Source organism: Myotis brandtii, unplaced genomic scaffold, assembly GCF_000412655.1.
Source record: "Myotis brandtii unplaced genomic scaffold, ASM41265v1 scaffold395, whole genome shotgun sequence".
Taxonomy (NCBI): Eukaryota; Metazoa; Chordata; class Mammalia; order Chiroptera; family Vespertilionidae; genus Myotis; species Myotis brandtii.
In genome coordinates, this window is record NW_005365155.1 from 1139908 (window position 1) to 1153822 (window position 13915).

General features: G+C 51.2%; 1 protein-coding gene across 2 annotated transcripts in view; it reads left to right on the forward strand.

Moving 5' to 3' along the window:
• Positions 1 to 13915, forward strand: part of SCAF8 (SR-related CTD-associated factor 8) — a 148809-nt gene that overhangs the window by 117773 nt on the left and 17121 nt on the right. Inside the window, exon 23 of one of the 2 annotated variants that reach the window (XM_005872872.2) lies at positions 3976 to 5003. The exons of the other annotated variant lie outside the window; for it this stretch is intronic. The gene's annotated coding sequence lies outside the window, so the exon portion shown is untranslated. Of the gene's footprint in view, positions 1 to 3975; positions 5004 to 13915 lie in introns of those variants that run through there. 2 annotated transcript variants of the gene reach the window in all.

The following is a 13915-nucleotide window of genomic DNA, read 5'->3' on the forward strand; positions in this document are numbered from 1 at the left end:
GGTGTTGGGGGGGGGGGGGGGGGGGGGGGGTGCATGGCCGAGAAGGGAGGGATCCTGATTCTGGGGTGGCCAGAGTGGAGTGCAGTGTGTGGTCAGCAGAATCACTGACCCCCTGATCCAGAAGGAGGTGAGGGCCGTGCCCCTCGGTCACTCAGTCATCTCAGTGGTCACGGGAAAGGGAGGAGGTGCTGGGACAGGCTGTGCCCGGGTGTGGGCTAAGGCAGGCTGGTGACTGGGCCTTCGCCACTTAGCCATCGAGCAGAGGGTGTTCAGTGGCTGAGTAAGCAAGCACGCTCAAGGTAGAGAGGAGAGGGAACAGCATGCGGGCAGAGGGAATGGCAAACTTCCTCCTTGTTCCTGTCCCCTAAGCATCGATGAGCATGCCCGCTTCCTCTGTGGTGGACGCTGCCCCCACTGCCCCTCCCTGAATGCCCGCAGCTGGCCTCAGTGGTGGGTATGAATCGCCATTTTACAGTTGAGGAAACTCCTAGTAAGCTTTCCCATGGACTGCACACTTAACAAAGAGCAAAATCAGAGACGCCAGGCTCGGGGGCCTGACTGCGGTTGCACACTCTAACCAGAGTGCTGAACTGCCTCTCCACGGATGCGCTCGCTGGAGGGGTTCCCCAGACCTGGGCCTGCGCCTTCCTCCACCTGCTCGCATGGGATTCAACGCCTTTGGAGCAGCTCAGTCCACTGTGGTCCCGGGTCTGTTCTATTGGGACCATTCATACCAAGTGGCACAATTTTCCAGGATTTAATATGTGAAATGTTTGAATTAAATGAATGAGGGACATTAGAGGGCAAAGAGTATATTGTAGGACAAGAGAGCAGATCATCTAGATTTTCAGTCTTTGTGTGCCCATGGGCGAGTGTGAAACTTCTGAGCTTTGATTTTCTAGTGTTTAAAATGAGACTTCTGTGCCCTCTAATTCCTAAGGTCTGTTTTAGCACTAATGTCCTTCTTTCGATCCTGTTGGAATTAACTAGCTTTTCTAGGGAATCTCAAAGATTATACGCACAACCCACGTGTGGTCCCAGAAGCAAAGCATGGTCTCCGTTTCTCAGAGGAAGCTGGGTCTCCCCCATCATAGAAGTAAACTTCCCTAATAGCAAGTAATTGCCTCCATTTAATCATCCTCACGCTTGGTACTTGGCAAGGCCTGGCTTCACAGTGTTCTGATCCAGCGGGACGTCGCCCGCCACATCTTGAATAGGTTTCTAACTGCAGAACAGTGAACACTTGCAGATGATGCTGGGACGCGTGCGCACACTGGTCCACGCCGGTCTGCACCAGCCTTCCTGCTCCCATATGCCGGCCGCGTGGACCAGCTGGAGGCACAGATGGGGCCTGGCACCGGGAGTCATTGGCTCCCCTCTGGCCTGGCAGGCAGGGGCCGAGGCTCGGCTCCGAGAGCGCTGGGAGGCCCAGTGTTCCTGGTACAGCCGTCACCTCCTCGTGGGGCCGCTGGTGATTAAGCCCGTGGCTCTAGTGCTGGAACACACCACCCCGGGAGGTTTTCTCTCTGTCCTCCTCTTGCCACGAATCCCAGCCTGCAGCCTTGCTGATTGCTGGCAGCTCCGAGGAAAGGTTTACGGGGAAGAAAGAAAGGAAGGAAGGAGGTTAATCAATTAGAAAGGGCCCCGAGCCTCCTAATTCCGTCCCTTCAGGTGTTCTCCCCGCCTTTCTCCCTCCCCTATGGTGTAGAGGTGGTTCTTGGGGCTGTGGGCAGCTGGTAGGTCATTTGGAGGTCAGAACACATTAACTTAAGGAGGAAAAATGTGCACCAGGCCACAGACGCCTTCAAGCTGTTAGCCTCGTTTCTGTTTCTCCCTGCAGTCGGCCCGGCTGTGGTCCTTCTCCCCCTCTGATGACCGTACAGTTAATGTAGAAGCTGGGCCGCTACCTCCAGACCTGGGTTAGTGTGAGCAAGAAAGGCTGTGGCTCTTTGAAAGCAGTGCGCCTCCCCATGGTCCTGGATAGCAGCAGGGTCACTGTCAGGGTGGCCACACACAGGTCTGGCAGTGCAGGAAGCTGGGGGATCCCTGTGGCAGGGAAGGCAGAGAATTTGGGGGGTCAGGCATGCTTAGCTGGAAGTCCAGTCATGGCCACTCTGGCTGTGTCACCGTGGCCAGGCCATTGACTCTCCTGAACCCCCTTTTTCTCCTTTGCAGTGTGGGACTCCCCCTCTCTACCTGGCAGGGCTGTTTGTGTGGATGGGCGAGATGTGTGTGGAGCCCCCAGTGAGTGACAGCTGTAAGGAGTGCCTGCCTCGTGTTCCCTTAACTGTGCCCATTTCTAAGAGTAACACCCCCCCTCCCCCGCAGTGCCCAGTTAAAGACAGCTGCAGCGAATACGCCATCATGGCAACGGGAGCTGCAGAAACTGGTTCTGGGACTTTTACACTTTCCTCCAGGCGTTACTTCCCCTTCCAGGCACTGCCACGTCTCCGTTTTTTGTGTTTTTTAAGTCTTATTCTTTGTGCCACGTTCTCATTGAAAAGTGGGGCTTGGCCTCCTGCTTTTCCCTCGTAGGAAGTTATAGCAGCGTTGCGGGGGGGCCGAGAGGCACGCTGGTACCGGGTAATAAAGACCGACCCCCAGTGAGCGAGGGGGCCGCTTTTCGCCACAGCGTCCAGCTGCTTCGGGAGCTCGGGGCCGGCCCGGTGTCTGGAGTGTCACGTGTGGCCGCGCTCTCCGGAGCGGTGGGGCTTCCTCTGTGGCGTCTCGAGGTGGGGATGGGTCCCCGCAGCATGTGTGACACTCCCGCAGGGTGTCGCCGTGGGAGGAGCAGGGGTGCGAGTCCCCGCGCTGGCATTTGCCGTGGGCACTGGGCAGGGCACTCCTCCGAACCTCAGCTGCTTCGTGGAGACCATCGTCTGTCTTGCAGGGTGTTCCTCAGAAGGCAATTGCAGTGACCAAACGAGGCAGAAGAGACGAACCATAATAATAAATCATGAGTTCGTCCTTCTCAGGGTCACTGGACAGAGACAGCGTGTCGAGAAGCAGAATCAGAGGCCTGGTCTCCCGCCTGCCTCCTGTCTCGGTGACTCGGTGCTCAGTACGTGAGGCAGGCAGTGTAGCATAATGGTGAGAGCACCAGTTCCAGGGTCAGACTTCCTGGGTCTAGACCCCACCTGTGCTTACCAGATGCATGTCTTGGTAAAGGTACTTGACATAATTCCTTAAGCTTATTGAACTTCATGGCTGTGTAGCGTGCTCTTACATACGGCTTCCAGGTCATTGTACTGATGTGTTTTTTAGGTATTCTAGAATTACTTCATAATTTACAAAAACGAGCAAGTAGCAAAAAAATGACACACTTAGGTCTTAAAACAGTAAAAGGTGTAGAAATGTGTATCTTCAGAGTTGTGTGTCCATGTAACTCCATCACGGCATCATTCGAGAAGATTTTAGTTGACTTCAGATGCTAACAGATATTGTGAGACTTCCCTGGGAGTTCAGCTGGCTCTCCGCTCGAGGCTGAACTGGGACCCTAGGGGCCCATGTGCAGGTTTTGTAAGCGGGACCATGGCTGGTCCTGCTCGCGTGGAGCTGTGAGGCCGGGACTGCAGGGGTCTGTTACTGTGGTCGGATTGGCCTCCCCTTTAAGACCTCGTCTATGGACGTCCTCTTAGCCTCTGTGTGAAGGAGCCCGGCCAGCGAGGTGACCTTAGTTACTGGTGGAATCGCATCTGGAGCCTGGGCGTCCTGGCATCCGGAACAGGGGTGTCTCCAAGCCATTCCAGCCGAGGAGAGACGGACACGGTGCTCCGTGCTCCCCGCTCCCCGCTCCCCTGGAAGAAGACGAGGCGTTGCAGAGCACAGCCCTCCATCAGACACTGAAACGTTTGCTGCTGTATTGACACCATCTCTTCTGTAGGAATTATCTCGGGGAGGAAAAAAACACAACGACGCTAGGAAAAGTGATTCCATTGACCAGTGATGACCAGTTATTGTTCCTTTTGTCAACAGGCAAGATGAATGAAGTGCTGGCAGCTTCCCGTGCCCCAGGCCTTGTAGGAATAAGTGAGCCGCGCACCAGAGGGCTCATGTGCGCCACACCGGACCTGGTGCAAGGACCATGTGCAAGGAAGCCTTAAGGAACCCACCGTTACCCACTGAGAAGGCTCTGTGCCCTCGGGCCTTGCTTCTGCTTGAATCCAGAGGTTGCGAGCATGCTTCCCTATATCACCTGTTGGAGCAGGTTTAATTTTATAAATTTGAAACACAAACTCTATGAGTTTCTAGTCCATCATTGTTCTTGTTGAGGATCCACGCAGATGAACAGGGCGGCGTCCGGAGGCGATGTGCACGTCCACTGGACCAGAGTTGACTGCAGCATAAATGGCAGCAGGCTCCATCTGCCTCTCCATCCAGGGCCGCTACAGAAGGACAGTTAGCAAGGAGACCCCTCCAGGAGAGAAGGTCCCATTGTGTTGGAACCACAGATTCCTAGAGCCATAGCTTCAGTGACCAAGGCTGTTCTCTTGAACACAGCGTGCGTAGACTGCAGCTCTTGATGGTGGCTTTCATCCATTATCATTGGTCATCGCCTTGGACAGTTGCCAGCATTGGACGTCTTAAGCGTTCATTGAAAAAAAATGCAGCTCTGAGAGAATCCAGGGCTCGATACAGTGTTCTGGGCACTGCACTCCAGCGTTCGTGTCACAGTATTACTAATGGCAGGTGCCCAGGTGGTTGATGCCAAACCTAGTGGGAGAGGCAACGATGGGCATATTACATTGTGTTGTAAACATACTTTATAAGTACATTTCTTATTAGCTTCTTATTCGGGCAGAGACAATAACATTTCTCTCTTGAGTTTCCAGACCAGGATTTGTGTTTTGGAAATTACCAGTGTTCACAATACCTGCGGGGGGGGGGGGGGGGGGGGGATGCAAAAACTCAAGTACGAGCACTCTTTATACCTGAAAGAATGTTTTTATCATTCTTCTGTTTGTTTTGGCTCTGTCACGGATTGAAGTGCTTGGAATGCCGGAGTCTGTGGTCTCTTGAAACCTACTCAGTGAGAACCTACCCCCCTCACAGTATGCTGTCACTTTGGACATTCATGATAAAAACCGAAACTAATTTTGATTACTAGTCATTTGCTTTGCTTTGTAGCTTCTTGTGTCTTTTGTGGTTCATCTTTGCTTAGCAACCAAGAAATTTGTATTGTCACATATATGGACACAGAGATGCATACATAGTTCAGGCCTTTCACAGTCTCCTGCATTGAATCACGGTAGATTTCTATGTTTAAACAAGCACTCTGTTATCTGTTGAAAGGCTGAGATATTTTTGAATGCCATGGTGTTTTTCATTATGCATTCTACAACCTGGATAAAAGATAACCTATGAAGAGTTCACTCTAGCTATCTTTTTTTTAATCCTCACTCAAGAATATGTTTATTGAGAGAGAGAGAGAGAGAGAGAGAGAGAGAGAGAGATGGGATACTTCCCATATGCACCCTGACTGGGGATCAAACCCAAGACCTAGGTATGTGCCCTGATTGGGAATCGAACCACAACCTTTTTTGTGTATGGGACGCAGGACAACACTCCAACTAAGCCACCTGGCCAGGGAGCAAGCTTTCTTCAGTTTCTGATTATACTATATTTTCTGTTAAATTGATTACAATATAATTCTAATTCATTTTGATTATGATGTTTTCTATTAAATGAGTAGAAAATTGGAGAAGGTTGTGGGTGATATAGCCATAGGTATAGGCTTTTCAGTGGCATATTCTGTGTTTGACTCTGCCCAGTGTGAAACAGAGTGTATTTTTATTGTAGTGAGAAATGAAAATTAAAAAAACTGCAAAGAAATCCAAGCACACACACCTATGAAGACTGTGCTTGGCACTTTTACCACATTTGATGTGGAAATAAGAAAAGATCCCTTTCTTTCTATTCTTTTGTAACTGAACTGACTTACCGCTCTAGCTCCCCCCTCCTCTCCCTGCTCCCATCCCACCTGCCACCCCCACTCTGAAAAGGACCAGCACGGACAGTCTGGTGCACATATGAGTAAATGGTTTTGGAACTCTTCAATTTGGAAAAACAAGCAGGAGGGGCGGGTTCTTCTCGGTGGATGGGGAGGGAGGAGAGAGAGTAGAACAGCGAACACTTAACAGGAGGGTCCCTCCTTCAGAACTGAGGCGGGTGCAGTCCTCACATTCAGTGGGCGGAGCGTGTCTGACCACAGGGGGACAGCAGGGCCCATCTGCCCGGAGAGTAACCCGTCTAGAAATCCCAGGGCGCCGCCTCTGTTCCCGGGTAATTCCCTTTTCCGAAGCCTCCACACCCCTCTGCCCAACATCTGGACCGGCTCGGAGGCAGCGTGAGCATCTAACACCCACACTCCTGGCTCCTGGCTCCTGGCTCCTGGCCAAGGCAGAGGAAAGCTTGCAAAGTCATTGGTCTGGGGGGGTAGGGTGGGGGGAGGCTTACCTCGAGCAGAGCTGGTTTTAGACACAGTGTCAGGGACTGAAACACCGAAGCTTTGGGCACTCACACATGTAGAAAGGGTCCTGGCTGTGGGTGGTTTGGTTTGTAAGTAAACGCTGGCCGCGCTCTCACTTTCTAATACCGAGATCTCATTCAAATGAGATGGGTGGTGTTAAGCAGTTTCTTTGTGATTAATAAATTCTTTAGAGAGTTTAAAAAAAAACACAAAAAAAACCCCTGAAGCATCTGTTTCAGAATGGCCTCCCATAGGAGTTGCACATAGGTGATGGCTTTCATCCGAGCAGTTAGGGAAGTGGTCTGGTTTGGTGCCTTGGGTGAAAGCCTCTTTCCCTCCTTACTAGTAATTCCTCTACGTGCACCGTGTCTGGTCCCTTTGTGGAATGGGGGGATACCCCACCACCTGTGGCTGGCAGCGAAGCACCTCGTTTCTATGGCGGGGCTTCCTCTGGGACTGCCCACCAGGAGCGGGGCCCGCACAGTGGGCAGATGGGACTGTGTTTATTGTTGATGGACATTCACTGCTCCTTAGGTCTGAGAAATGCTGTGCTTGCTTCTCTTGTGTCTCCTAAGGTGCACATCTCTTTCAAAACATTTCTTCAAATAGCATAGAAAAAAAGACTCTACCCGTGGGCTACGAGGAAATAAAATGAAGCTCGTTTTCACACGTTCTTGTGTTGTTAGCCAATGAAAAGGGTAGCGGTCGTACGCCAATTACCATGTTTCTCTTTTATTAGTGTAGATTTTCTGTTAAATTGATTACAATATAATTCTAATTCATTTTGATTATAATGTTTTCTATTAAATAAGTAGAAAATTGGATAAGGTTGTGGGTGATATAGCCATAGCTATAGGCTTTTCAGTGGCATCTTCTGTGTTTGACTCTGCCCAGCGTGAAACAGAGTGTGTTTTTATTGTAGTGAGAAATTAAAATTAAAAAAACTGCAAAGAAATCCAAGCACACACACCTATGAAGACTGTGCTTGGCACTTTTACCACATTTGATGTGGAAATAAGAAAAGATCCCTTTCTTTCTATTCTTTTGTAACTGAACTGACTTACCGCTCTAGCTCCCCCCTCCTCTCCCTGCTCCCATCCCACCTGCCACCCCCACTCTGAAAAGGACCAGCACGGACAGTCTGGTGCACATATGAGTAAATGGTTTTGGAACTCTTCAATTTGGAAAAACAAGCAGGAGGGGCGGGTTCTTCTCGGTGGATGGGGAGGGAGGAGAGAGAGTAGAACAGCGAACACTTAACAGGAGGGTCCCTCCTTCAGAACTGAGGCGGGTGCAGTCCTCACATTCAGTGGGCGGAGCGTGTCTGACCACAGGGGGACAGCAGGGCCCATCTGCCCGGAGAGTAACCCGTCTAGAAATCCCAGGGCGCCGCCTCTGTTCCCGGGTAATTCCCTTTTCCGAAGCCTCCACACCCCTCTGCCCAACATCTGGACCGGCTCGGAGGCAGCGTGAGCATCTAACACCCACACTCCTGGCTCCTGGCTCCTGGCTCCTGGCCAAGGCAGAGGAAAGCTTGCAAAGTCATTGGTCTGGGGGGGTAGGGTGGGGGGAGGCTTACCTCGAGCAGAGCTGGTTTTAGACACAGTGTCAGGGACTGAAACACCGAAGCTTTGGGCACTCACACATGTAGAAAGGGTCCTGGCTGTGGGTGGTTTGGTTTGTAAGTAAACGCTGGCCGCGCTCTCACTTTCTAATACCGAGATCTCATTCAAATGAGATGGGTGGTGTTAAGCAGTTTCTTTGTGATTAATAAATTCTTTAGAGAGTTTAAAAAAAAACACAAAAAAAACCCCTGAAGCATCTGTTTCAGAATGGCCTCCCATAGGAGTTGCACATAGGTGATGGCTTTGTAAGCAGTTTCTTTGTGGTTAATAAATTCTTTAGAGAGTTTAAAAAAAAACAAAAAAAAAAAACCCTGAAGCATCTGTTTCAGAATGGCCTCCCATAGGAGTTGCACATAGGTGATGGCTTTCATCCGAGCAGTTAGGGAAGTGGTCTGGTTTGGTGCCTTGGGTGAAAGCCTCTTTCCCTCCTTACTAGTAATTCCTCTACGTGCACCGTGTCTGGTCCCTTTGTGGAATGGGGGGATACCCCACCACCTGTGGCTGGCAGCGAAGCACCTCGTTTCTATGGCGGGGCTTCCTCTGGGACTGCCCACCAGGAGCGGGGCCCGCACAGTGGGCAGATGGGACTGTGTTTATTGTTGATGGACATTCACTGCTCCTTAGGTCTGAGAAATGCTGTGCTTGCTTCTCTTGTGTCTCCTAAGGTGCACATCTCTTTCAAAACATTTCTTCAAATAGCATAGAAAAAAAGACTCTACCCGTGGGCTACGAGGAAATAAAATGAAGCTCGTTTTCACACGTTCTTGTGTTGTTGCAGAAATAAATGCCTAACTTCAAAATAGACAAACAGATCAAGTGGCTATTATTACAGACAGTTTAAGAAATATTATAGCCCAGTTGGTGTGGCTCAGTGGTTGAGCGTTGGCCCATGAACCAGGAGGTCACTGTTCAGTTCCTGGTCAGGGCACATGCCTGGGTTGTGGCCTCGATCCCCAGTGGGAGGCATGCAGGAGGCAGCCCATCAATGATTCTCACTCATGGATGTTTTCTATCTCCCCTCTCTGAAATCAATAAAAAAATATATTGTTTTTTTAAAAAGGAAAGATTATAAACTAGAAAACTATATGCACATTTAATTATCTAAATGTTTTATATACAAGTTCAAGTACTGTACTCAAATATATTTTCTAAAAAAAGTTACCATTCATATGATTAACACAAATTTAAAAATCCACCAGAGAATCCGTAGACGAGAAGTAAGCGTGGCCTTCAGTAACTGTGGACAAGAACCTGAACACACCTTTTATAATTTCGCCTGGATCGTCATGGGTTGGGAGGAGACTATTATATTTGAGTAGCAGCAGTTGCTATTCAAAAAAAATTTTTTTTAAATTTTACTATATCAACTTCAAGGACCCTTCACGAAGAGTTGCACTGATTTAAAAGTTCCCTCACCCAATGTCAACAGGCTAAGGAAGGAGACACAGCAAAGAGACATCCACTGGGCACCTCCCTCCTCCATGCATCGATCTCACCCTCATTCCTGACAGGAGAGGGAGAAGTTTGCTGGAAGTGTCCATGTTATCTAGAGTTTATCTTGCCCGTGTAGACGTCAGCACCGGACGTGCACACACTTGATGGGACTGGAGGTCATGGCAGGGAGCTTCCCAGGTCACAGAGCAGCAGGACCCCCGGAGACAAGGCCTGGCGGAGACCCTGTCACGGGGAGGCCCACCCCCGCTCTGCCGTCAGCGCTGGGAGCTGCCTCCTCCCCGCGTGTTACCCAGCCCCGCAGGTCCAGGCCCTCGCCTGCGTGCTGTAGGCCTGGCCACACTCAGCCGAGTCTCCTTTACAACGTCGGACTCCAGTCCCGAGTCTGGCTGTTGAGAAGAATGTTGTACATTTGTCTCCAAATTCCAACACTCCTCCCTCCAACACCTGTTCATTGGCCTGAAAGATGCCTGTGCCCTTCCCGGGATCTGCATCGGAAAGGAATTCAGGTGCGCGTTGCACAAGGAAAGAGGCTCACACCCAGGCAGTCATAAAGCAATCGTTTCCCTAAAAACAACTCATGCTTTATCAGCTCAACTTGCCACTGAGAGAAAAGGAAACTGTTCTTGCATAGTTTACCTTTCACTCTGTTCCATCCAGTGACAAGTTGATTGTGTGTTTGGTTTTGAGAATCGGGGGGTTATATTTGCCTACATTAGTGAGCCATTCCTAATTCAGAAGTGCCCTACTTCTAGGACTTAGCCAGAGTTCAGTGGCCTCACAGCAAAGTTCGCTGGAGCAAGATCTCACCCAGACCTTCTCCAGCCGGGCCTGTCCCTCACAGGGCCCTCCCTCCCTAAGCCTCTAACCTTCAGCCAGGGCACAGGTGCCACCAGCCAGGACGCTGCATCACGTTCTACCTGAGCTGCTACAAGGCTCAGCTGGTTGTGGGTGGAAGGAGCAGCTCGCATGCTGCCCAGCCCAGCGGCTGTGGCCTCACCACCGTTAGGAAACTAGAAATAGAACAGGAGGAGCTATTTCTGCTATTAAACCACCAGGACTCAAAGTTTCTTGGGAGATCTCGTCTTTAAAAAGGTATATTTAATGGGACAAGAATAGCTTACAACTTGAAAGCAGATGGAATACAAAGAAAGTTCTTCTTCGCTCACATTTTTCTGAAGCAAGTTATTTAACCCCGTGGAGCCTGGGGTCCTGTCTGCTGGTGCCGGCGTTTGCTCATCCGTGGGGGGAAGACGCCGTTTACCCTACACGATCGGTGACAGCGGGTGGGATGTGCTCGGCACAGGGAGTGGTGGCCGCCTATTCATCTCTAGGGTAGAACAAAGCCGGATCCGCCCCAAACAAGGAAACTCACCTCAGATAACAGTGATGTCAGCTTCGTGAGCATGAACGCAAGTCTGGCGACAGCCAGCTCCCAGCCACCTGGGACGCTTTTTATCTTTTCTCCGGCAGTTGCATTGTTCCTCTCCTGCTGGCCGGGTGGAAGGTCTGAGACACCCTTCCACTCCCAGATAAGGCTATTGTGTCATCTGTTTTCCCAGGATGGGCTGGGTGGCCCGGCCTTTGTGGACGGGGTCTGCTTGGCACATCAATCTGAGAATATCTGGGAAGTGCACACTCGTGAAAGGCCTGCCTGACTCGATGGTCTGCTGGGCACCTGGGCTGCGGGCACTGTCCCACCCCAGGCAGCTCCCAAAGGACGCCATCAGGGAAGGGCTGATGAGCTCCGGGTCCTCGCACATTAGACTGACAGCTGATTGTAGTTTTCATCTAATAAGTCTCTCCTCTGTTCCTCCCATCTTTTAAAATTTATCTGTTGTTTTGCATTCATCTCAAATAAACAAAAACTAACTTCATCGAGAAAAGAAAGCCCGGCCACCATGTCTCAGTGGTTGAGCGTCAACCTATGAACCAGGAGGTCACGGTTCGATTCCCAGTCAGGACACATGCTGGGGTTGTGGGCTTAATCCCTAGTGTGGAGCATGCAGGAGGCACCCTATCCATGATTCTCTCTCATCATTGATGTTCCTCTCTCTCCCCCTCTCCCGTCCTCTCTGAAATATATGAAAGAACCAGAAACACGGCTCCAATAGAGATGAAGGTGATTCCTGTAGGCCGACTTGGGCGAGAACAGGAAGTCTGTCTTGTTTTGTCCCCTGTAGCCCTGGGGGAGTGGCCTTTTGCGGAGGGGCGAGGAGTGGTGTGATGTCCTCCTGCGAGTCATTCATGTTTCTTTCTCCCCCTCTCCCATCCTCTCTGAAATATATATATATGAAAGGAAAGAACCAGAAACACGGCTCCAATAGAGATGAAGGTGATTCCCGCAGGCCGACTTGGGCGAGAACAGGAAGTCTGTCTTGTTTTGTCCCCTGTAGCCCTGGGGGAGTGGCCTTTTGCGGAGGGGCGAGGAGTGGTGTGATGTCCTCCTGCGAGAATCCCAGAGGGCAGAGTGTCCGAGCTGAAGGGAGCCTAAAGGGTCACCTGACCCTAGGGCCCCTCCTTGGCTGTGAGCTGCTGAAATTATAGGCCCCGTCCTAGCACATGGCAGTAGCTTTCCCTCAGATTTGCAAAGAGCTTGGTAACCCTCCAGCACTTAAGGACCCGCCTTATTCATGAGGAAACGACAACAAAGGGACCATACAAAGCCGCACAGGCAGCAGGAGCACCGCTCTGCACTGACCACGCAGCCAGTCCACCCAGACACACCGTCATGAGAGCACAGCATTGGGGTGCAAGAAGCAAATGAGAACTGGGGGCCAATATTTTGTTTCCTTTTTCTGTGACCCCAATTCTTTCTGTACCAAATTGTACACTCAGTTTTTAAAAATTTTCTTTTTAAAACTTTTGACCTGGAATCGTCACTCTTGAATTCAGTTTACACCGACTTTAAGCAGGTGTCTGACCTGGGGAAGCTAGACAGCGTCAGAGCTCACCGGGAAGAGTGATAATGTCAGTCGCCGGCAGTGCTGTCTTCTTATCAGAAGACGGGGGTCATTACATTGACCTACTTCGTGGGGTATGAGCTGTAATGACTGAAAGTCCATGTCGTTAAAACACAGGACGTGCGATTGCCTGGTGTGTGTGGGGCGGCGGGGGGGCTTTGATACTACCGAGCACATGCACACACTGTGGTCCCTTCTCCTGACACCACAGCCGTCTCCACCGGCCTCGATGCGGTCCCCGAGGCTCACAGCGGCCCTGCTGTCACAGAGACAAAGGCCGGTGTTGCCAGCTTGCGTCGTGTGTTTCTGATTTAAAAGCTTCCCGCTTATCACTTTCCCTTTTAAGCTTCCCACCCAGGACCTATCAAGATTGGAAAAGATGACGAGGTGGGGCCGCTGGGAGATGTGATGTGTGGCTTCTGTGTTCACCTTCGGGGCCTTCCCAGGCCTTCCTGGGTCCCTCGAGGAAGGTGGGAAAGTGCAGGCTGTCCCTGTCACAGCCCAGCCTGTCCCCGGGTGCCCTCTTCACCCACTGCTTCCCTGACACACCGAGAAGTCTCACCTCTAAAGGCTGGGAGCCAGGCTCTGCAGTGAGTGGCTCCCCCACAGGGGCAACATAGACCCTTCCAGAAGGTTCTGCACATCCTCCATGTGCACCCGTGATTCCCGAGGAAGCTTGGGTGTCAGAGGCACTTTGAATGGTCAACAGGGTGAGCCTGAAGAGGTTCACAAAGCCATCCCTGGGCGAAGGGGCATTTTCCTGACGTTCTCATGGCCGCACGTCGCACCTTTCCATCCACACGTCCTTCATGGCAAAGGAGGGCACGTCAGTCCCCACCTGGCGGCAAAGGGCACGGCCCGGGTCAGTCACGAGCATTGAAATGTCTTGTTTGATCACAAAACTCCCGATTGGTCATAAAAACTAGGGACTCTGTTCCAACGTCTAGGCTTGATTAAATGCACAAGTACAAGTCATGGTTTGTAGATCAGACTACCTAACTCTGTGACGACACCTCCTCCGTCTTCAAATAAATGAGGCTGCAGGGGATGCTCAGTGTTTGCCCTAAGGCTGTGGTCGGCAAGCTGCGGCTCGGGAGCCACATGAGGCTCTTTGGCCCCTTGAGTGTGGCTCTTCCACAAAACACCACGTGCGGACGTGCGTACAGTATGATTGAAACTTTGTGGCCCAGGCTCAGAAGTCGGTTTTCGGCCTGGGCGAGTCTATTTTGAAGAAGTACTGTTGATATTGGGCTCTGTTGACTAATGAGTTTGCCGACCACTGCCCTAAGGCTCTGTGTGCCTGATGTCCCCACCGTGGGCTGGTCGAGCCTGGCGCTGAGCCCTCTCAGGTGCTGGGGCAGGTCCTGTGGAAGCGCCAGGCTGCTTGCCAAGTGGTCCCCGCGCCG